Source organism: Rousettus aegyptiacus, unplaced genomic scaffold (genome assembly GCF_014176215.1).
Source record: "Rousettus aegyptiacus isolate mRouAeg1 unplaced genomic scaffold, mRouAeg1.p scaffold_m13_p_3, whole genome shotgun sequence".
NCBI lineage: Eukaryota > Metazoa > Chordata > Mammalia > Chiroptera > Pteropodidae > Rousettus > Rousettus aegyptiacus.
This window is the reverse complement of record NW_023416306.1, coordinates 22,416,161-22,439,212: the sequence shown is the minus strand read 5'-3', so window position 1 is coordinate 22,439,212 and position 23,052 is coordinate 22,416,161. Positions and strand designations below refer to the sequence as shown.

Genomic DNA, 23,052 nt, shown 5'->3' with positions numbered 1-23,052 from the left:
ACCATTGCCTAGGCTACTCATAAAACAATCTGGAAAATTGATTCTGATTATCATTAAATTCCACAGTTTTAAAAATTATTGAAAAAATAATTGACTTTTTGGTCTTATTAAATAAATATTTACAAAAATAAAAACTTGTGTTTGATGTTTAGGTCTATAAGGCGGTGATGAAGTTTTCAAATCCTGAGCTTATATCAACCCTGAATGAATCCATGAATCTATTTGTTTGCTTGTTTGTTTGTTTTCTGGTTTACAGGTAGCGGCAAAAATGGCTACCTCCTGGGGATCTTCTTTCTTGGAAATATGAAGTTGTAGTTCTTTCGACAGCACCACCACCTTGGAGGGGGTGAGTTTGGATACTCTAGTCTGGGTGGAAGCTCAGACTTGACATTCTTCAGCTGCATTCTTGTGCATTCGTAAGCCATGTTTGTAGGTAAAATTTGGATCAATGGAAGAAACATCTTTTCATTTCCTACAGTTCCTGTGGGGACATTATCCTCACCATTGGGACTGTCAGTAACTATGTCTGCACATAAACTTCAGGTGAAGGTGGCCAAAGATATTGCATAGTGGGATGTGGATGCCCACTTTGAAGGCATCTTTGTTGGAGGCAACAACTTCAGATATAGGAGATATTATGGTGGAATGAGCTGTAAAGTTCAGTGCATGGTGGGAAACTTGACACTCTGAGGTGGAAGAGTGAGGCTCAGAGAGTGTAACACTGCCAGCTGGATGCAGGGAACAAAAAGTTGAGCATGGCTGAGGCTAGTATATGATATGAACATTTCCTAGAATCCTTGAAGCCTCCTAGTTTTTATCATCAGAGTTTAGGTCTCGGTGAACTAGTCGATTATGGAGGTCTCCCTTCAGCCTGTGAAACTGATATGACAGGCAACTTTCTCATTCTTGAAACCTTTGGGTATACTGGTCAATGAGGCAATTCTTTCTTTCTTCTTTCTTATGAGCCAAATAAACATATTTGAGCCCACAATGTACAAGATCATCTCAATCATTGTTTGAAGGTCTCTTTGAGAGAGGAGACATATCCTTTGTTTCTGTGTCCCTCCAATGTTATCTTGGCACTAATTATTGATCCAAATAAAAAACTTCTTTCCTAAAGTTTTTCATCAGTAACATCATCCTGTTTCTTAACATGGTGACTAAAGGTCTTGAAAATCAGATTCAGAGAGATCATATTTCCATTTAATCAAAATCTTCTGAGAAAATCTCAATAAATTTAGTCAGGTCTGGAAATTTGTAATTTTAGTCCATTCTTGTTTAAATTATCAAATTATGAAAAAAATTAACAAGGACATTTCTTTCAAGTTTGCAAAAAGATCTGTAAGGAGCAATCAAATGCTGCACAGAGGCTTTTCAGCCACCATTTCTCTTTAACTAGAGTGACTGGAAATGTTTCCCGTTTTTTAGAAATCTCCTGGATTATTTCTGCAATCCTGACATCTAAACTGAAAGTGTCTTGGCTTGACTGATAAATTATATGGTCATCATATCTATAATTATAGGTTTTAGGTTTTTACAGTTTCAATATTAGTTGGTCACCACTCTGCAGACTGTCAGGTGGTCTCTGAGCCAGGTCTGCCTTACATGCCAGCCTTTATGGGTGCACTGAGGAAAACAGGCACACGGTGGACAAGGAGGGGACCAGACATATTGGAACATGAAAACTTCTAGATTCAGGCTTCTACAAAATGCGATGTCTCTTAGAGGGACAGAGAGTCTACCATGTAGTATGTGAGGTCAGAGGAGAGAAGTGCATGTGATTCAAACAGAAATATATTGAATCATAATAGATAGATGTTTTCTGGACCAAAAACACTTGTATGCAAGCAGAAAACAGGTGAACATATACAACTCAACATGAGACAAACTGCAGTGCAGCTCAGGAAGGGAACATGTGAATTCTTTGCGCTCTAAAAGAAATCACACTGTTTTTACTTCTCAATTTTTGAAAATTCTTTTCTCTCTTAGTCTGTGGATCCTGAAAATAGTAGAGGAAGTGATGGTTGAGGTGATATGGAATTTTGTATATTATACCTCCATTATTGATTTCGAAAAACTTTTTTTGCTATTGGTGTGTATGACACTAAATATTTGGAATTTATTGAACTTATTTTGAAGCCTGGTACATGGTTCATTGATGTAAATGTTAAATATGAAATTCAGATGGAGATGGCCAAAGATGCTGTGCTGTGGTATATGGGCTGCCCACTTGGAAAAGAAATTATATTCTTTGTAATGTAAAAAGATCTCAATATATCTAATAAAGTAAGCTTTTAAATGATTATTTATATAATCTAATTACTTTTTTGACTTCTTAATCTAGCATCAACTTTTGAGGGCACTGTATTAAAATCCATCAGTTCTTCTACCACAATTTTCAATTTATCTAATTCCCTCCATAGATCTGTTAGTGATTGTATTATATAGTTTGAGAACATGCTATTGGGTCCATATAGGTTTATGAGTTTTATATTGTATGCTCTGCTTTTTGATATACAAAAATATAATATTTTTTGTTTCCTATTATATTTTTGTCTTTATATTTTGAGATATTTTATGCATTCTAGATTTCTTTGTTTTCTTTTCTGTTGTTGTTGTTGTTGTTGTTGTTGTTATTGTTTTCTGTTTTTTTTTTCTGTCCCAACACTTAGGGAAAATTACCTGAAAGGATTTGAGTAGAGTTTTTCAGCCTTGGTACTATTGAAGTTTTAGTCCAGATCATTTGTTGTGGGGAGGGTTGCCATGTATATTGTAGGATGTTTAGCAGCATCCCTAGTCTCTAATCATTAGATGCCAGTAGCACCCTTCCCCAAGTCGTAAAAACTAAAACTGTTTTCAGATATTACCAGATATTCCCTGAGGTAGCAGGGTGAGGTGAGGTGGAGATTGCCTTCAGTTGAGAATGACTAGATTAGAGGAAGCACTCACTAGAGCTCAGTCAAGACCATGAATGACTTGTGTTTTCACCAGCCCAGTAGGGGAAAAAAAATCATAATTCATGGAACAGGAAGTAGAGAATTCAGAGGGGTATTGCCTCAGTAGTGGAGTATAATTAACCATCAACTAAATGTTGCTCTGCTCTTGCTTATCAAATCTTAAAATAAAACCTTAAAAATATCACACTATTTTTAAAGAACTTAACTATATCCCAGAGAAAATCTCAAGAATATTTATAAGAATACCAAAATGATCAGGACTTGGCAAAATAAAATTCAAAATGTCTGGTATTCAATTTAAAAAATTACTAGGTATACAAAAAAGCAGAAAAATACTATACCTAAAAGGGAGAAAAATCAGTCAATAGGAAATGCAGAAATAATACAGATAATAGAATTAGTATATAAGTACATGAAAAGTTATCATAACTATTTTATATAGTCAAGAAGGTAGAGGAACAATTGAGCATATTATATGGAGACATCAAATATTTAAAAAGATTCAGATCAGGATTTCTGTTTTTGTCCAAAATAAAGTGACAAAGACAGAATTTACTCTACCTAAAAATAATTAAAATAGATAAAATGTATGAAACAACAGTTTTCAAGACATTGGACATGAGGCAACAAAAGACAGTGACCTGTGGGTAGTAGAAAACAAATAAGATGAGTGCTAGGTTTTCCTGAGCTTACTGCAGTCAGAGAGTTTCAGGCTTTGGCACAAGGGGGAAGAATCTAGACACAAACTGGCAGACTCTCTGAATAGAAAAGGCCAAGGCAGCTAAAGTTGGTAGGATAGAAAACTGCAGAGAGAGAACCCTGGAGAACTCTGGAGAAAGAACTCTCCTTTGAGTATTCAGCAGAGAATTCACAAGCATGTTGTGTGAGGAAACTATGTGAGGCTGGGTAAAAAAGCACTAAAAGGTTTAGAATAACAGTGCCCAGTATTCACACAGGACCAAGAAGAGAGCCTGTGCTAACCATCCAGATGAAAAAGCCTCAGGAGTCATGGTCATTGGGTAGAGTACATAGAAGACTCTTGCCTCAGTAGTGGGGAATAAGTATTTCTAGACTAAGCAATGCCTCACAGTTCTGTAAGCTAAAAATCTAAAATCAAGTTGTAGGCAGGGCCCTGCTGCCTCAGAAACCTGTAGGGAAGAATTCTTCCTTGCCTCCTCCTAGCTTCTTGTGCATTGCTGGCAATCTCTGGCAATCCTTGGCTTGAAGCTACAAAAGTTCAATTTCTGCCTCCATCATCACATTGCATCTTCCCCTTGTGTATCTGTGTCTTTACATGGCACATTCTACTTCTTATGAAAACATCAGTCATGATGACTTAGGACCCAGTATAATGAATTGATTACATTTACAAGGACCCTGTTTCCAAATCAAGTCAAATTCATAGGCATTGAGTGAGGGTTAGGACTTCAACATATCTTTTTTCAGGCAACATGATTCAACATACAGCTGTAATGAAAGAAAAAATTGCCAACTTAGATGTTTAAACCTAACATTGTTCAAAAACAAAGACAAAATAGACTTTTTTTTAGAGAGAGTAAGCTTTGTTAGTTTGTGTCTTTCAAGGTATTTGACTGTTTTATCTAAGATACCATATCGGCATAAATTTGTTCTCAGTATTTGCTTACCCTTTTAATATCTATAGGATTTGTAGTGATGTATCCTCATTATTCCTGATAATTAATCTCTCTGCCTCTCATTAGTCTGCCCAGAGGTATACCTATTTTGTTGCTGTTGTTGTCCAATGTCTGAAAACACATGCTTCATATATTTTCTCCAGTTTTTTAGTTGTTTGAGTTGGGAATGTAAATCTGGTTCCTATTACTCAGTCATAGCTAACTGTTGTACACCCATTTTTAAATGATACTTTGGCTGGACTAAACTTGGTCAAAGTGTTTTCCTTTCCATGGTAAGAAAACAATGAATCAATGCCTTCTTGCATCCAGTGTTTGCTCTTGAGAAGTGTAATGTCATGACTCTTTTTCTTTTGTAGGTTGTCTGTAATCCTTTTCTGGATTCTTTGAAAAATTCTATTATCTATCTAATTTTATTTTTGCTTTTAAAAATCTAAAATTTATTTTAATATGTATCAATTTGAGGTTTTCTATATTGTTTGGCACTCTTTTGAGCCTATAAATTAAACACGTTTCATCTTTTTCATCTTTTTTTCTTTCAATCTGGAAGTTTTTGTCTTCTTTATTTTTTTCCTTATTGTTTTCATATTTTTTGGAGACTTCTATTATCTGGAAGTTAGTGGTTTCCAAATGTCATCTACATGTTGCTTAGCTTTTCTTTCATATTTTTTATGTCATTATCATTTTTTTTCTGACTTCTGGAAAAGCTCCTCAACCATATCTTACAGGTTAGTAATTCATTTGTTGACAATATCAACTCTACAATTTATTCCATTTATTTATATTCTTTGCCTTATTTTTTATATATTACATAGTTAATATTTCCTTTGTTTTTTGCAAATTATTTTTTATTTACTCAGTATCTTCCCTTATTCCTTTGAGAATATTATGCTTAATTTAAAATCTGTGTGTTTCTATAATTAAGCTTCATGTGGCAAATGATACTTAGTATGCTTACGTAAAAAAAAAAATCATTGTCTACCTCAAATATCTTCTTGTTTTGGCTTATAAGCACATGTTTTTTTGAAATATTAACTGCTCTGTGTGCTAATGTGTATTGGGAAAGAGGCCAATGATTAGGCTCTATGTTATGTTTTCCAGGTGAATATAGGAAGGTGGAGAGAAAAACTGTTGACCTTTCTGCTCCTACTCTACCAGGCAATGTCTCTGGTTAGATATTTTTCCTTGAACTGTTTGGTAGAACTAGCATGGATTAGAGAGAATCTCATTAGATCAGCGGTTTTCATGGGGAATGTTTAGTGAAGTACAACTACTGTTTAAATAATAAAGTAGAATTGAATACAATAGAAAATTGAGTATGTCACAGTTGATAAATATACTGTTTAGTGGAACTTTTATTTCATCTTTATATCTCTATATCATCACACACACACACACACACACAAATATATATACTGGAGGAAAAAAGTGTATTTCTTACTATGGATCAGGTCTAAACGTTTTGAAAGTCATTGTCTTGGATTTTAATTCAGTAGCCCTTAGTTTGGAGCAGGAATGCTGCTGATCCACCTCTACCTTTTCTCACTGGCCCTTTACCTCAACTGAGCTTTGGGTGTTTTTTTTTATCTCACGGGGTCTGATTTTTATCTCACAGGGGTAATGGGGCAGCCATAATCCCTTCAAGACAGTATTGGGAGAGGCAGAAACAGAATATAAAAGCTACCTTCCAATTTATCCTGTTATACCTGGAATATCTAATCTGTCATTGTACCCTTCCTCCACCTCCACCCTCCAGCACCTTCCTTCTTAAAATTACTATGTCCTTCAGGCTTCTCAGATTCTCAGGGTGCTCTCACAGTATTTATATGGTTCCTCACATGTTCGCTTTTCTCTCTCTTATTTAGTGTTTGTGTGATTGATCTTTGAGGCCTGGGAGAAAACCAGTCACACTGGTTACTCTTTTAGTTTTTTAGGACTTAGAAACACACATTTCAAATATTTGATATGAAGTTCTATATTAATTCAGAGTCCTGCATTTTTGACTCAATATTATAGCATGCATTTTTCTTTATTGCCAAAAGTCTAAATGAGAGCCATTTGAAAAGCTACATAATATTCTATGAAATATTTTTAGAATAATTTATTTAATCATTTCTATATTGTTGGACATTTAGATTGCTGCAACATTTTTCCATGCTAAAATATAACTCTGGGTTGGGAATTTTTATGCCTAAATCTTTGCCTATGGTTTAGATCAGAATGGCCTTTTAAATTTGCGCTCCCCCATTTACAGAGAGCTCATATTTTCCCACTGATAAATTGCTATAAGCGAAAGGAAAAATTGCTATTGGAAAACAATAAAGTGACTGGAACCACTTCTGCATTCTAGGGGTGTCGAGAAATTATTTTCAAGGAAAAACACGATTTTTTGTTTAGAAGACAACTTAATGGTATTTTGCTATGAAAGTCAACATGATGCGATGAAGAATTGTAGATGAAGGAAACTAAGCTTTTCTGCATAATAATAAAATGAATGTTAGAAGCTTTTCTGCTGTACAACCACTACTGGTTTTATTAGAGTGCATCTCTGATCGATACTCCGAAAGGAGCCTTGGCATTGGGAAGAGGAGAGGAAATGGATGGAAGGAAGGACCTGATATTGAATAAATATGGATCTTAGGAAAATGGCAGGAGTTAAGAGACTAATAAGAGAGGAAGATTCCAGTAGGAGATTCCCTGTGACAAGGTGTGTGGGTATGTAGCCGATGCAAAGATGTCTGATAATCCAATACTTTATTAATTTTCCTCTTTCTCCTTCTCTTCACTTATTGCAAAATTTTAATAGTGACTAATTTAGTGTAGCCTTCTATTATAAATTCTGCCTTGAAGAATGAAGGTCCCTGTTTATGGTTATGGTGAAATTGATCAGACAGGGCTAGGTGGCCTGGTATAAGTGCCAAAGAGGAGACCCAAGGGGATTTAGGGGAAACAAGGGCTGATAGGAGACAACTAGGACTTATAAGCACCTGCCCTAGGACTTCTCAGGAATATTCATGTGGAGAGGATTCTCAATCAAATGCAGAAAGGAGCTTAAGTTGTTTTATTCAGTGATAAAAGACAGAAGTCATTATAAGGCAGAAGAACTTGGGGATGTTTAGCTAACAATGCTTTGTTAATACCCTATGCTTCTTTTTCATGTCATAAATCCCAGTTGTAGTCAAATAAGTATATATTTAGCTGTTCAATGTCTGCTTTCCCTTTAGAATATGAATTACACAAGGCCAGAAACAGGTTCATTTTATTTTTCAGTACCTAACACTGACATAAGATAAATGCTTGGTAAATGTATGTGAAATAAAGGAATATAATCAATCATTGTTATATTTCTGTTGCTATTAAAAAGAAGCACCTAAATATGACAATCATACTAGAATATTGGGATGATGGACATTATTCCCTTCTACTCTTCATACTTCCTATATATTTTTATATTATATTCCCTAACAGAGAAAAAAATAATTGACTCTTGGTAAGACCTCTTTAAACTGGGTCTTACATTCTTTAGAGTTTGTCTCTACGTTCTTTCTTATAACTGGGAGTGATTGGTGAAGCTCTGCTAAGATGCCCAGCTTTACCCACTAGAGAGCTAATTACAGTCATTCAGCGGTACCTTTTGAATCTCCAGGTTTTGTCTTTTCATCTACCAGCATGGAAATTTATGTTTAGGTTCTGATTCTTCTTATGTATGTCTTGGTAAATGATGAAAATATTGCTCTGATAAAAACTATTATGAATCTAAGATTTGTGTATTCATAGGCCTATTCTATATCCCTAGAGTAAAGGGGTTTCCAGAAATCAAATAAACACATACTTTCCTCTTTTTTTTTTTTTTTTTGGTTGCTTTCATTAATAATTAGTTGACCTTTACATACCTTGAAACATGTTATAAATTTTTGAGAATTGGGAGGGATTTCAGTCCGTTGAATGTAATGATTAGGCTGGTAAATCCAGATTCTCAGGTCGCTGGCATTCTGTCTTGAAGTAGATGTCCTGTGTTTATTCTAGGTTTTCTCATTGGCCTTTTAAAACAGCTTTCCCTTTATGACATTCTCTGGTAGAAGCAGCTGCAAAAAAAAAAAAAAAAAAAATGAATATACACATACTTTTTGATAGTAGATTGGGAATAAAACAGAAACCTTAAAATACAACCCTAATGGAATAGAATTATATGGATCCTGACTCACTTTCCCACGTTATAACAATAGCGCTCAACCTGTCTGCTGTTCACTTTCAAACTCTTGGTGAATGTAGTCTACCCTGTGTTTACTGCCTCACCTCTCTTTCACCCTTCAACTTGCTGCAGCTGGATTCCATCCCACACCACCTTACTGAAACACTTAAGTGATTAATAATCTCTGAATTGACAAATGTGAAGTATAATTTTTAGCTTGTCTCTAATCTGATGTCTCTGCTTTTCTTTTTTTTTCTTTTTTTTCTTTTTTTGTGCCTCTGTTGATCCTCTCTCTTTGAGAAGCTCAATGTCTTCTTCCTCTTTTAGATTCTCCTTTTCAATGCTTTTTTTTTTTTTTTTAATGCCTTCTCTTTCTTCACCACCATTATATGTTGGAATCCCCCAAGGTAACATTCTTGGTTACCTTTTCTATTTTACAAGCACTTTAGATGATCTCCTTCAATACTATGAGTTTAACTAGCATACAAATACCAGTATTTTCAAAATTTATCTTTCCAGCTGGGATTTCTCTCTTGAAACTTCAGTTGCATATTTTTTATCACCTATGTGACACTTTCTTCAACAGTGTAACTAAAGGCAGTGCAAGCTCAATATGTTTAAAACTGAACTTACCATATTTTCGTCTCCCCAAAACACCTGGATCCTTTTTGTATTTCTGTCTTGGTTAATGAGACTATTATATGCCTTTCAGAAATCTAAAAGTTATTTTCAACCTTTTTTCTGCCTGTGTAACTAATCACCAGACCCTGTCCATTCTACATAATAAACATCTCTCAAGTATATTTTGTCTCTCTATTCCACATGCCGTTGCTCATGTAGCCTCTACCAGTTCCATTCTCTCTACTGCCATCAACATTGTCTTTCTAAAATACGGATGTAAATCTTGGCACACAGCTGCTTAAAAATTTTTATAGTGTAAAAGATGAAGTCCAAACTCCTTAACAGCAACAAAGTGCCTCTCATATGAACAGTCCATCTCCTCTATATTACCATCAGTTTGTATATAACTCTATTATGGCCCTTGGCATATTGTATGTGATTAGTATATAGACTACATATGTGATTATCAAATGGGCCACAAACTCCTTGAGAACAAAGGTCATGTCTTTTTTATTTTTACGTTTCCAGTGCTAAGCACACAAAATAAAACTACATTCAAATAAAATGCAGGAATGGATGAACTGGGCAAAAAACATTGAATGATTTTCTCTGCAAAATGACAAAGACCAAAGTATCAAAGTATAAGAAATAGATGGAGTGATGTGAAAATTGAAAAAATAAGAGAGGTCACCAGGTTAAGAAGTCCATTACGTGGGACATTGGATTACTTGCCATTCTAGAACCTGCCTTATGCTTCGTATGAGCTGCCTCCGTGGTGGTTTTTAAATATGTCTGAAAATTCTTGATTTCCCTTCAAAAGGTGGAGCCCAGTTCCCCTCCCTTGAATCTGAGTCAGACTTAGTGACTCGTTTCTAACAATAGAATGTGGCAGAATTAATGCTATGATTTCCGAGACTGGGCCATTTAAAAGATAGCTTCTGCCTGGCACTCACTCATCCCTTTTGGATCACTCACTCTGGAGAAAGCCAATCACCATGTTGTTGAAGAACTCAAGCAACCTACGGAGAGGACTTTTTGGGGAGGAACTGAGGTCTCTACAAACAACCAGCCCCAACTTTACAGCCCTGTGAATGAGTCACCTTGAAAGAACATATTTTTGCCAGTCAAGCCTTCAAAAGATTGCAGACCCAGCCAAAATCTTAATGGCAACCTCGTGAGAGATCCTGAGTTGAAATGACCCAGCAAGTTTCTCTTGAGTGCCAAAGCCACAGAAACTGTAAGGGTAATAAATGTTTATTTTTGTATGAGTCTGTTAAAATTTATGCAACAATATATATCTCTATATCTTTTAGAGTCCTACATATTCTTCCAGGTTCACTTTAAAAATTTTAGTTGTTCTAGAATATTCTGTTTTCTCCAATTAGAACTGATGTTTCTCTATTGTAGTCTTACCTTTTTTTATTGCTTAGAATCATTTATTCTTTTAGGAAAAATATATTCCTTACAGTGTGCTATGTTCTATGCTAGGCACTGGGGACCGAAAGATGAGGCATTTAGAACCTTTGAAATGTTTTTTTCCCCTCCCTCAATATACTCATCTTTCTCTGAGAAAATACATTTCTTCTGATTATTCTTCATCTTTAGGTCATTACTGAGCTTAGAAGTGTGAGCTCTGGGGTCAGACTGTCTGAGTATCTGGGCTTTGTTGGCTTAATGTAATGGCTTACTGTCCGCCTGACTTTGGATAAGTAACCTCTAGATGTTTAAGTTCCTCTGTCTGTAAAATGGGCATAACAGTAGTCCCTGCCTCTTAGGTTATTGAAAGGATTGAATGAGATCATGCATGCACAGTGCTTAGCATAGCATCTACCACGAAGTAAGTGCTTAATAAACACTCGTTGGTGTTGTGGTTGACTGTCCCACTCAGTGTCTGGCAGTGACTAGAATACAGTAGCCATTCAGGAAATGTTTGTTGAATTGAACCATAAATGGGATAGTTTAGTGTTGATGATTTTGGGGGAACAGGTAGTCAAGAAGTGTCAGACATGGGGTGTTAGTCATTGTGCATGGAGCATTGAGTACAATCGAGAAAGTTATTTATTAATTGGTTACTTAATTCGTCAAACAGTGGTTTATTTTATCCTATTAACCCATTATATCCTATTAACTAAGGACATAGGAAAATGAGCAAATGCATCTAGATGGGCAAGTGTTTGGACCCTGGAGAAAATATTCATAAACTTGAAGGCTTGCAAAAGATTCAACCATTAATGCCACCAGAATTGCGAATAATAGATTACAAATGTTTCTTTAGGAAAGCAGTCGAGTCAACAAATAGTTATTGAGCAGGTATTATATGCCCAGCACTCTTACAAGAGTCAAGGATAAGGTGAATAATTTATTTTTGTTTATTTAAAAAATATTTATTGAACACCTGAATGACAAACCCACAGCAACTATGTTCCAGTCATTCTTCTAGATTCTTGGGATTCATCTATAAACAACACAAAGATTTCTGCCCGCATGGACTTTTTATTTTCACAGGGGGAAATAATAAACAATATCCATCAATGTTAATTACATAATATGTTAGAAGATAATAGAAGCTATTAAAAAAAAACTCAGAAAGGTAAAGTAAGATAATGGAGATCAGGAATGCCCCGGGCAGTGTATGGAGAGGACTTTGTAGTTTGTTGTATTTTTCACTGAGAAAATGAGATGTGGGAAGACAGTAGGAGGCAGGGGAGTTAATTTTAGTGATGAGCAAAACAAAGCCCCTCTTTCACTATCTAGTGGGAGCAACAGACCACCAGTAAGTAAAGATATAATTTAACTTCAAATGTGATAAACGCCTCAAAGAAAATCAGATAGCATGAGAAACTCGTGGTCCTAGCCCTGGATATCCATACTCTTCCACAAAGGAAGCTGAGGCCACTGCCAGTCACGGCCATCGGGTGTATCAGTATCTTTATTGCAAATACACACCTGCTAGGATGTGGTCACAACCTGTGAAGAGGATGGCAGCACTGTTATGTGTCATAGCACGTATCAGAGTCCAGCTGATTAGCTGACAGAAGAAGAAGCATTTATGATCTGTTAGTCATACTTCTGGTGGCATGAATGGGTGATGATGGGTTGTCTGACTCACAAATAGACTCTAGCCTCTCTGTATGGACAGGAGGCAAAACTGTATGAAGCTTGTCACTGCCATGACCGTGGGATGTTGTCGTAGAGTGGGAAAGGCCTATTATCACATTTGCTAATTATGAAAACAGAATTTCTCATAGGTCTGCATTTGATCTTTAAATGAGGACTATTAAAAAGGAGATGGTTCTTTCAGTTTTCTCACTTAAGTTTAAAATTAGATGAAATATGTTTATTTCTCATGTTCAAGAAGGAATGATCTGGGTTGTAAAATGTTGTTCTCTTTCAGTTCATTCGAAGGCAGGAGGAGTCTGAGTTCATACACCCTTAAAAGGATGTAGAGAGTGGGGCGTGTGCAGACCAGAGCCACAGAGGTGATTAAAGGGCCCAGAGGAGAAGGAAGATCAGAATTATTAGGCCTGCAGAAAAGCGTGTGTGTGGCCAGGGTTGGGGGAGGATGGGAAAGGGAGCTGACTGAATAAGTGTTCTCTCTGTGCCAGGGGTGGAACAAGAGGAAAAAGCCTTCAGTGAAAACAGGACGATTTAAGATAAGAAAGCTCAGTTTCTTCACCAGGCTCTAGAGGCTGGAATCTCTTCTATAAGATCTCCAGGGAAGATACATATCAGTCTGGTCTAGTTTGTCCTAACTTTAGTAAACAGTTCGCCCAGGGTGTACAGCTCTGTCCATCTCATTCAGTGCTTCCAGCTGGTAACCTGAGAGTACGTATGATGTCGGTAGCCACATTAAGATGAAGAAATCTGATCTATGTGTCAGGTGTAGAGTATCCAATTAGAATATTCATTTGTCCTTTTTGTGTCACATGGTTTGGGCCCAGGGCTAGTATAAGTGGGATGTTTTCAGTGAAGTTGTGCCTAGAGACAAGAAAGTGGTCCAGGAGGGGACGCCTCCTACTTGCCTTTATTTCCCTCATTCATTCTATGGGAAACATTGCTTATTTATTAATTAAAACTAATTATTGAAGCTCAGGTTAAACTAATATTTTTTATTCAACTTATGTTGCTTGACACTCTTATGATCTTTAATATTCTCCACATTAAGAAAAACAATATGTGTGAAATAACCTCAGTTATGTAAAATGTAACATCACATATGTACATATACATGTATATACATATATACAGAGAGAGAGAGCGCCATAAAAAAATATGAAAGGTGGCCAAGAAAATGTTAATAATGCTTACATAAAGAAAGTGGAATTCCTGTGACCTTTATGTTCTTTTTTTATAGTACCATGTAGTTTTTGAATGTTTTTACAGTAAGAATGTATCATCTATATAATCAAAAGAAAAACAAAGTTATAATACAGCTATTGAAGAAAAATACTATCAGCTGCATTCTGAGGTTATTATGATGTATTGAAGAGGAAAAATAATTTACTCAGGATTCACACCCTAACTTCACTCTAAGCCTGGCTTATTTGTTAATTTGTGGGATACAAAGAAGCCACTGGAAAACTAATGGTCTTATTGGAGAAAAAAGTCACAGAGGCCTGAAACATTAAATAATTAGTAAAACCAGAGGCAGAGAGAGGGGATGCATTAGGAATTCTGTGAAGAGTTCAGGGAGGACTTCCTGGACAATAGAGGTTTAGTGCAACTTGGATAGTGTGGGGGAGGGGAAGAACATTTCTGGTAGAAGGCACAGCATAAGCGAGGCCCCAGGGGCAGAAGTGTCCAAGGAAAGTGTTACAGAATTTGTTGAGTTATTAATTTGTGTCTTGTGATCTGTTTTCTCTAGAGCTTTAGCTGCCGGGTTGAAAGCAGAAGTTTCTTGAAGACAACAGACTTTGCTATTTTGCTTTTGTTTTCAGAGGCCTCAGTTTGTTGAAAGAGTTACAGGAATGAGAGAGGGAGTGGTTGGTGCCTTTGTGTGGGATGCAGAGTGGTGAGAACAGAGAAGGAGCCATTTTTCCCTAGACCACATGTGGGATGCAGTTTAGGTTTGTGAAGGTGGCTGCACCTGTGTCCTACACCTTCCCAGAGCCCCAGGAGGTTGCAAGGTTGAGGTAATAAGGGCTGCCTGGTATTTTCTGGTACTTCCAGTGTCTTGGCAGAGACCTGGTGCTAAGTGGGAAATCCTCACATAAATACAGACAGCAGAAGAATTCTAAAGCACTACAAAAAAACACATAAATATACATCTACAGTCACGTGAGAATATGATACCTTGACCAAATTCATTACCTCTGAGACCTCAGTTTTTCCAGCTACCAAAAGGTGGGTATACTGATCCCTTCTAGTTCTGAAATTAATTGAAACTATGAAATTGGAATGTCTGCATCTGGAATCACTTTATTTCCACCTGAAATGTAGGAAGGATGGTATGGAAACTCCATTTTCAAAGAGCTACTACCAGAATCTGCATGTGTACATGTTTGTTAGGGAGAAGTAGGAGAATACTGCGTGGTAATTGAAACTGCCTTTTGCATTTTCTAAGCCAGCAGGATCTGATACCTGAGCATTGTTTCTTCCTTCCTGTAAAATCAGCTAAAACAGGAAGACTCAAGGGCAAATTTCCATCACAACTAGAGAAACCTTCCTTCTACTCATCTACCCACTCTCTCTCTCTTCACCTGTGCCCTTTATTTGTATAGATTCTTGCTTTCAACTAAAGGAATTCAGCTCCAGAGAGACATAAATCATGCACAAAGAGAAAGGAAAATCGCTTCCTAGACCTGAATATTTAGTGATGAACTAAACCTTCCAAGAGGGGAAAAAAATATGATTCTGTTGCGAAGGGAAAATAAATGTCCTCCAAATCAATGTGAAAATGGAGATCCCGGGAAGTGAGGTTTGTATCTGTCCTTAATGCAGCTTTGGAAGGATGGAGGCAGAGACAATAAATGATATATCAGACATGGCACTCCGCTTAGAAATTGCAATTCTAAATGTCATATGCTGTGAGCCTCTCTCGCTCCCCCCATAACTCAAGACAATTCACAAGAGATAACTTCTTTTCTCTGCCATAATAATATTCTCTAGTTTGTATCCCGAATAAACAACACTGGTTACTGCTTTAAGCAACGCCTTCTGCATTCCCCGTACCACTTAAATCAACAACCCCTTTCTCTGTGTGCTGTGACACCCAAGCCCCCATCCTTATACTTTGCTGCAGACGTGCTTTCTATTTTGGGTTCTTGTTCCTTATCTCCAGTGTTATGAAAGAGCAGGTCAGCATTACCCCATCCGTCTGGTAGTTTTTCACCACTCTAGATAAGATGGGAAATTTTATCTCTTCCATTTTTTGAATCATCTTCTTAATCTTTATCCTGATCTATATAATTTTTTCAAACCACTGGTTTTTCAGAGTGTGGATTTTTTTTTTTTTTTAAATCTTTGCAGACTGCAATTCAGTCATCTTCTTACCGAAACGAGAAGTCTGGTATTCACATCATTCAACACGGTTGGTTTTGGACCTTGGTGAAGATTAAAAACACAGGAAGGCTTGCAAAGCAACCTAGAGGGAATAGAGAGGTCGCTGTTAATGTGTTTCTTCATTGAACAGAGCTCATGCGTGCAGTTGGAAATAAAGAGAAAGTGACCGTTCAAAGACACTGGGAAAAGTGCTATCTGGGATGTTTTACCCTAAGATTTTATAGTAAATTAAGAATGGCCCAAAGTAAAATGTGACATCACTATAAATGATCCCACTAACACTCCCATTAATGCTGGCTGCTTGACTAAAAGTAGCAAGGGGAAGAAATTGTCTCTTGAAAGTGGGGATGGTCTCAGGAGAGAAGAGAATGCTTTGGGCAGAAAAATAGAAATGGCTACACTTTCTGAGGCAAAGCTGCTTGGTGTTGGCAGAATATTTAGTCCTTGCATCCCTCTAGGCTTTCAGAATTCTTCTTTTCCTTGTATACATCAGCTACAGTGAGATGTCCCCAGAACTAGGTAATAAAGTCACCCTCTGATAGTCAGGTGTCCAAATATCAGCAATGAGTCAGTGAATTGAACCATCTTCAGCCATAGTCAGCCCCCAAGATGTTCTGTACTTGTGTGATTGAAGAGATGTGAGAGTTGTAGGTTCAAACATAGTGTTTAGGACCAGAATCACAGACATTGACGAAAGAGTAGATCTAATAGAATTGAAATTGTAGCTGCTATAACAATAATCACATAGGCACTGTGCTAAGTATTTGCATACATTCTTGCTAAGCCTCACAACAGCCTGTGGAGTAGGTTATTGCCGCTATTCTACAGATCAGCGAACTGAGCTTCAAAGAAGTTGAGTGATGTTCTCAAGGTCACAGAACTTGTCAGTGGTGGGGCAGGGAATCAAATCTAGGTTTGGTTGACTTCAAAACCTTTACTTGATGGAGGGAGGCGTTCTATGTGGATTTTGAGGAAAGAGGAGAAAGACCTCAGCTCTGTACACAGGAAGGAGACATGATATTTGGTAGCATCACACCACAAGGTGAAGCGCATATATAACTACATAGGAATCCAGCTTCCATGTTTAGACTTGTGTGGCAACCTCTCCATGTCTCTATTTCCAGTAAAATAAGTATCCGAATGTCATATACTTGACATGGATGTCAAGTTTTCAGATCACTTAGGAGGCAAAGTCTATAGTAGGAGAAAGTCTAGCGTTGACATACTTGTAAAAATACCCCACTGGACCTTCTGGGTTCCTATGACCTGATACTCACCTAGTCATCTTCCAATGGCTAATTTGGTTTCCTGCGTACTTCATACACCTTGGTTACTGGAAAGTGTATATCTGAATCTATAAATGAATATGTTTGTATCTGGTTTCTGTATAAGTGTCTCTTGAGTTGAGGAAGTTTGTCCAGCTCGATGCAATTCTTTTAAGAACACCGTTGACCCACCCATACTCAGGACACTAATGACAAAAGTATGGAACATATTGGGAAGACCCTTCATCTTACTAGTTCCTTTTCCCTCACACTAGCATGGCTTTGCTACACAGTCTTTCTTTGATTAATCAAAATTAAAATATCAGTAACTGTAATGATGATTGCTATTATTACCTGAGGGCTTTGTATGTGTCATTTGCTGTGGTAGACACATCATGGACTCTATCTCCTTTAACCTTTACAAGTCTCATCCAAGATAGTTTTGTTTTACTGGAAATAGAGGCGCAGAGAGGCTGCCCCATAAGTCTAAGCAGGACAGCTTGATTCCTGTTCAGATTTGTATGCTTTTGGCCATTACGATGTGATGCTAGTTTTTACTTTATCTTTTCAATCTGGGCCAGTCTTTTGCCTTTGGGGCTAAAACTGTTTTGAATAGACAGCTCCATTTTATGCTGCTGTAAGGAAATATCCCACTCAGCTTGCCCTATTTTTTGAGATATTTTTTTATGGAGGAGTGTTTCCAAGAGTCTGATGGGCACTGAATGTGTGGACATGTTTGAGTTCTTGAGCCTGTGAAATTGAAGTTGAGAAGCCAAAAGCTGGTGTTCCCACCTAAGGGGACCTGGTGTGAGAGGTGTGGAGGGTAGGGCGGCAGGAGGGCATGGACAAGAAGAACCTCTCTAAATGGTAAGCTCAAATTCCTTTCTGACTTCTCTCTGTAATATCACTCTCTTCTCTCACACATTTCCATAGATTCAAAACCCCAGGTGCCAGCTGCCACTGTGTCATTGAAGGAGGCCTTGATAGGCTTCCCTTGAGGAGTCATGCATGATGAGTTATGATTACTCCAATACCAAATTTATTATTATGATGATCATTAATAGCAACCCCTTAGATTTATAAAGCACCTTTCCCCTAACAATCTCTCTCCTAGAGATTGTCTCATTTATCCTCACAGATCCCGAGGGGTGAGGAGGAGGCAATATTATCATTTTTACATTATGGATTGCTATGATCAAGAAGTTTTTATTACAGTACCGGTTCCATGTGAAACTGTATTAGGTACTATATGAAAAGATTCTACTAATTCATGAAGTATTTGCGAATGTCTTTTATGTCCCGAAACAACTTTGTGATGTTGATATTACACTATCCCATTTTACAGATGAAGAAATGAAGTCTCAGAGAGGTTAAGTCACTTGCTTAGCAGTATATACAGATGAATGAATAAAATATGGTCCCTGCCATCACCAAGAAGACACTATTATAAATAATAAATAGCCTTTGTTGAACATTTACTATGTACCTGGCACTGTGCTGAGAAAAATATAGGCGTTATCTTTGTTAATCATTTTAACAACTTTCCAATTTTCTTATACTTTAGTCATCTACAGTTGTTCCCATTTAGCATGAGGCATAGAGAAGCTGAGCTCCTTGCCTGAAGCCACACAGCTGGGAAATGTTTGACCTTGAGAGGGAGAGGAGCAGAGTGGAGCCTTGTCTGAGTTGGATTCTAGCTCCAATACTTTCTGTGTCATCCTGAGCAAGTTGTCTACCTTATCTATATGTCAGTTTCCTCATTTGTAAAATGGAAATAATATAAGTATGTACTTCATAGGGTTGTTATGACACTCAAGTGCAAATATATTATGGAACATAGGGGGAAGACCCTTCATCTGTTTATCTATCTATCTATCTATCATCTATCTTAGAATTCTGCTTTGCATATGTTAGCAACTAGTATCTGAGATTCATATCCAGGCACTCTAAATCTAGAACTATTCTGCTATTCTGCTCCAAAAATAATTCTCTCAGGTGCAGAAGCAGTAACACTCAAGTTGAATTTTCAAAGGACAGACAGTCAAAGGCTTTGTTCTAGCAGCCTAGTTCTAGTTCAGTCAATGGAGAACCACATGTAATGATTCAATGTCAGAAGGTTGAGTAGCCTCTTTTCTTTATCCCCTTGTAATTACCTCCAAAACTGGGGCTTTGGGATCTGAGCTTCTTTGGGTTTTCTCTGTCCAGAGGTCATTTAATTTATTTTCTTAAAAGATACATGATAATTCTGCCAACCATGAAGGTTGTCATCTGCCCTCTAATTATTAAAAGATTTTCTTCTAGGATTTTCCAAAATTTTACTTGAATATGTGTTGACATATTTAAGTGGTTTTTCATTGAAGATTCAGCATTATAAACATGGGAACAATCTTATCATTACAAACGAACAATCCCAGAAAACGTTACATCACCTTCAGAGAATATAGCAATACTACTTAAATATGGAAAACTTAAGTGTTGCCTCCAATGAAAATTGTCAATCAAATTTTTAAGAATTTTGTTTAAAAGACATTTATTAAATATTTTATCTTTCTTTTGAATCTTTGAAACATGTTTCAAGGGACAAAGTCCTATTATTTTTTAATACAATTCAACAGAAATTTACTAGTATCATGTGTGTAGTGAACTCTGTCTTCTTGAAGCAGAAATATAATATACATTTATTATTTAGGGTAGGCAAATTTAGAATTGCTTAAATTAGTACCAGTGCAACACATAAAAAGAATAAATAAGGAATGTCCAATCAGTATTTTTACTGGAAAAAAACCTTATATGTTATAGCCTAGGTATTTAAGTCCCAAGGTTTGTAATGTAGGCAAAAGATATCATAAAATATATTTCCTTTGAAGAATGTACGTTCCTCAATAATAACAGTTATGATTTTTTAAGCATAATCCAGCAAGACGAGCATGATTGTCCTCATTTTACAACTGGTGGGAATTAAACTTTTACGAGTTTCAGTATAACTTTCCTAACTTAGTAGTGCCAGGATTTGTACCTGGATCTATTTGAATCCCAAATCTACACTCTTAATTACTGTCTTATCTATGTTATATTGTCTAGTGGTAAAGGCTGTTTTTGAACTCAAGTTCTCTGCTTTGACAGCCCATATCACTGTACAGCATCTTGTTGCTTTTCTGAAAGTGTACCTATTCTTGCTCTCCAAAGAGTCTTATTCTTTGAAAATAGTCAATTGCTATATTCTTTTCTATGGAGGACAGCCATCCCAGAGACGTAATATGAAGTTAAGACTTTCATGCTTGAATTAGATCAAGTTTCTATAATACATACCATTATGACTCAGATCTCTGTAAATTAAAGTAATTCTGTTTCTACTCTAGAGCTACTAGATTAATCAATAAGATGATTAATTCATATTCCAGTATAGCTGAAGAAATGGCACAACTCATTGGATTTTAAAATATTTGGTAGTAGGATTTTCATCCTCAACCTCCTAGTGCTATGTAGAAATAAAAGTTTTGATTCACTATATTTCTGTATTTCAAAATGTTCAAGAGAGGTGACATGATATGATCAAAGGAATATTGGAGCTCTACCCTCTTTTCTGATAACTCAAGGGGATTTTGACAAGGGCCTGCTGTTTACAGAGTATGGGTCAAAAAAAAAATATAGGGTTTCCTGGCTTTGGTCTGCCAAATGGACAGGTCCCTCAATTTTTCAGAGCCTCAATCCCTTCCCTGGTCCTCTGCCCTGTTTGCCTCCCAGGAAGGTAATGAAGATCAATAGAGCACACATGATTGGAAAACCTGTGAAGAGCCACGTAAGCTTAAAATGTAGTTATGATTATGTAGGGGAGGGCATTGCTCCTAATCCAGGGTGGTGTACTTGTCTCTCACGTACCTCTCACCTTCTTCCCCCTTGCTTTCTCTTCACACAGTTGTCTCCTTTTCCCTCTTTCACTTTTCTCCTCCACTTCCTTTTCTCCCTCCTGCTGGAGTTTATGACCTAGGCTAATGAGACAAATATGGCTCCTCACATCAAGGGTGGGGAATTAAGGCCTGGTTATAGCCCAATTTAATTTTCATGATCTCTTGAACAAGTGAAGGAATGCTTGGGAAACAGGCTGCTCTTGGCCTGATGCCGGCCCAGCCCGTGTCGGGGCAGCCGTTACCCATACTAGCTCATCACACTCCTGGTAGACATTTCAATTAGAAGTCATTATCCTCCCTTCCATGCCTTCCTCAGCAGAGGCAGCACCAGCCCTGAGTTTTGGTCTCAGTTCTGTCACTTAGCAAGCAACCTTGAATAAGTCTTTTAACTTTCCTAAGCCTTAATTTCCTCACTTATAAAATGGGGATATGAGTGATATCTGCCCTACCTTCCGTGCAAGACTGTTTTAAGGATTGCATTACATCAGATAAATAAAGGTCATTGTAAACTAGCAATTCCTATATATAAATCTTTTATATATAGGATTCACGGTCATTCATATTTTTAACAAATTCACCCAAATAAATATTTTTATGGGTTATTTTTGGGTGCCTTATATTTTTTTCTAGCTCTCCCATGATTACCTGAGATATGGATAAAGCACCCTTGCAAGAATCTCAAGACTTTAATAAATGTAAAATGTTATATATCTTATATATGGAGTACTAAGTCTGCAGACTTCTTACAGAAGTTAGGATTCCATACAGACTCTCTACTTCCCTGCTCTGCAACCAGGAACTCTGTTCTTTTTCCTGATAACCATGAGAGCCTTGGAGATATACTACGATTCCTATCTTGGGCCTCTCAACCTTATCGAGATTTCCCTGTAGTCAATGAGTCTTGCAAATGGAGTGGTTCCTTCTCCAGGACCCATCTCACCTCTTGTCTGTGTGGAGCCTGGCTCTAACCCCAAATTTGTTTGGCCAATTTCCTCTTCACTTCTACAACAAATGAGCTGTTTCCTTTGCAGTTTTTTTTTTTTCTTCCAAAGGAAGATAGCTGAATTAATTTCAATGATGGTTGCAATTTTATCTGTCCTCTTTTCTATCTTGTCCTGTCTAATGTTAAAAAGTCATTGTATAAATTGGACCTCTGTCACGTAATTCTCAATATTACCCCTCTCAATTTTCTAAGGCTCCATGTATTTTTTAGGTTTAAATTCTTAAAAATTTTTGTTTTGTTTTTTATTATTATATTTTTTATTTTATTTTATTATTTATTTAAAACAATTTTTTTATGGTGACATTGGTTAATGAAATCCAATAAGCTGTACATTTTAACAGTAAGGCATACATATTTACATTGTGTGTTCACCTTCCATAGTTATATTTCTTTTTGTCACCACATATTTGACCCCTTTTACCCCGTCTACCTCTCCCCTCCCCCTTACCCTATGGTAAACATAGTCTATTTTCCATACCCATGAGTATCTGTTTGTTTGTCCCATTCATTTGTTGCTTTTAGGTTTATATCCTACACATAAGTGATATCACGTGATTTTCAACTTTTTCTGTCTGGCTTATTTTGCTTAGCATTATTATCTTGAAGTCTAACCATGTTAAGGCTCTATTTTTTAAGAGCGCTTTTAGGTTCACCACAAAATTGAAAGTTCAAAGATTTCCCAAATACCCTATCCTTACATAAGCACAGCATTCCCATTATGAGTATCACCCACTAAAGTGGTACATTCTTATAACTGATGAACTGACCTCAACACATCATCATCACTCAAAGCCTATGGTTTGCCTTAAGTTTAACTCCTGGCGTTGTACACTGTATGGATTTATGGATTTGGACAAATAATGACATGTATCCATCATTACAGTATATACAGAGTGTTTTCACTGCCCTAAAAATCCTCTCTGTTCCACTTATTCATTCCTCCCCCAGACCCT

General features: G+C 36.9%; 1 long non-coding RNA gene across 1 annotated transcript in view; it reads left to right on the top strand.

Annotated features, from left to right (window-relative positions):
- LOC118615047 overlaps positions 1-23,052 on the top strand; it is a 204,969-nt gene that overhangs the window by 145,680 nt on the left and 36,237 nt on the right. The window contains exon 3 of the long non-coding RNA XR_004956313.1: positions 257-346. This is a non-coding gene — a long non-coding RNA (uncharacterized LOC118615047). The remainder of the gene's footprint in view (positions 1-256; positions 347-23,052) is intronic.